We start from the raw sequence: 2428 nt of genomic DNA on the forward strand, positions 1-2428 counted from the left end.
GCTCCTGTTTTTTAAGGAATAATTGCATCATTCGGCGAAGGTCTCTTTCTCCTATATAATCTGTAGCTTCATTCCCCCCCCTTTAAAAAAGGATTTATTAATTTTTTGGGAAAGGCAGATATATGGTAAGAAGGAGGGGAAACAGAAAGATCTTCTGTTCACCGATTGACTTTTCAAGCGGCCGCAGCAGCCAGAACTGAGCCAGTCTGAAGCCAGGAGCCAGGAGCCAGGAGCTTCTTCCAGGTATCCCATGTGGGTGCAGGGTCCCAAGGACTTGGGCCATCCTTCACTGGCTTCCCAGGCCACAAACAGGGAGCTGGGATCCCGGAGCGTGCAAGGTGAGGAGTTTAGGCACGAGGCTATCACGCTGGGACCCTCACATTTTTCTTAAGAGGATTCAGGCCTGGGTGTGTCCGCAGACAGTGGTTAGGCTGATTTGGTCTGAGGCAGACGGCTAGCTGGAAGCCACACCTCCCCGCCTGTGTAATTACCCATCATTACCTGGGCCTGAGAGGGGGCGGTGCTGCCTGACCACGCCCTTTAAAGGCCCGGTGCTGGGTGGCCGGCTTGCTCCTCCTCACCCTCCCGGCTCAGGTGCTGCTCGTCTTTCCCGCGCCCGGGCTCCGGCCTTTCACACACCCGCCAGCTCTGCTGCTTCCCGCGGACGGACGGACGGACTCCGAAGACCAAAGGTAGCAATCTCTCTCCTTTACCTTTGCGCTTATTGGTTCACTCTTCCTCAACATGGCGCACATAAGACTGTATTCCTCAGCGTCTGGTTAAACCTCACCACTCTGTTAAGCTGTGTGGGTGCCTTGGAAATAAATATGAGGCCCAAACCTGAACAAGATGACCACGGCTTTGCTGGCTGGCCTTTTTATTAGCGCTAATGGCACCCTCGGTGTGTGTTGCTCTGCTGACTTATCCAGATAACTCTGTTCACATTTAGAAGGATAGTTTCTGTATTCTAATTGTGAGACTACCTTTTTTTTAAATTATTCTTACTCTGCGAGCGCTCCACCCAGCTCTGTCTTTCCTTAGTTCTCTGTGGCAAATTAAGTGGCTGACCATGGAGTCATATACAGGGGTGCTTCAAAATATTCACGAAAAATAATGCGTGTTATACCGCAGTTATGTGAGGTCGTGTTTCCTCTCAGTTACCTTTGTCCACAGCTTGCTCTGTTCCTGAGGGTACCGTTACGCTTCCAGGCTGCTGGAGAAGAAATTGTTTCCTTTTTGGAGAAGTTAGTAACCATGCATTTTCCTCTCCTTTGAGACAAAAATCCTGCAACTCTCATGGCTCTGAAAACACAGTGGTAGCAAGTCACTACTGAGAGAGGCTGTTGTGATGCTCTTTGGTTTAAGTCCACACTGACAGGGAATGCATTCATTGGCTCACTTTGCTCAGTTTTGGCTTTCCTTCAGCCAGTCAAAAGTGGCCAGATGGATGGAGCAATGCAAGAGCCCCATGACATCAATAGGAACATGGATGAGATCAGGTGCAAAGAATTAGGAGATTGTGGGCACGTGCAGCAGCTCCTGTTCCTGGTGTGCTTATTGAGAAAAACAGAGAAAAAGCAACTTAGGCTTCACAGGCCGGTGCCGCCTGAGTGATGCTCCCCTGGCCTGGTGTTGGGCGGTTATTAGCACTCCCTGTGTTGACAACATGCTGAGGTTCGCTGTGTCCTGGTGTCTATAATGAGTGGTACCGTCTGAGTTTAAGGCACATCCATTTTCTCTCCATGATGATTTCCTTCCAGAGGTGTTCCACATCTACAAATCTGAAAAATCAGAAATATGTGTATAGTAAATGTAGTAAAATGTCATCTTGCCACATCAGGACAGTATCAGGTATTTTTCTGTAAGAACATGGGTTTTGGTTAAATGTTGCCAATTAGGTGGATGAGAAATGCTCAGGATTCTAGTTCTCTGAACTAGTGTTCCGTGGCCTTTCTCACCCCATCTTCTGGTATCTTATTCATTTTACTTCAAGAAATGTTAAACGAGTTCTTTGGTTCAGAACTAATTCACTTGGGTAATCACTCCACCAGTCCAGTGGGGTTAAGTGAGTATGAAGATTATGATTCCTAAGCAAGAAAATGAAAAGATAAATTGGTTGTGACTAAGAAGGAAAAAATTGAAACACAATTGCTTGAGTATAGATGTCTTAGGCAAAAGGGGAAAAGCCAATTATCCTATAATGAAAGATGTAGGCAATAATTTTAAAAGCTTTTCTATTTGCATAATTATTGTGCGTCAGTGTAGGCTCCTTAACCACTCCTTACACGCCCATATTGAAAAGCTGTTCACTGTGCTTTTACAGTAATGACACATAGGAAATGTCTCCTTTCATTCAAGTAAACTGGTTTATGATGTTTTAAAAGGTTAGGAAGGTTACTTACACCATTTTTTATCTTACATTGTTTAT

Source organism: Ochotona princeps, chromosome 8 (assembly GCF_030435755.1).
Source record: "Ochotona princeps isolate mOchPri1 chromosome 8, mOchPri1.hap1, whole genome shotgun sequence".
Classification (NCBI taxonomy): Eukaryota; Metazoa; Chordata; class Mammalia; order Lagomorpha; family Ochotonidae; genus Ochotona; species Ochotona princeps.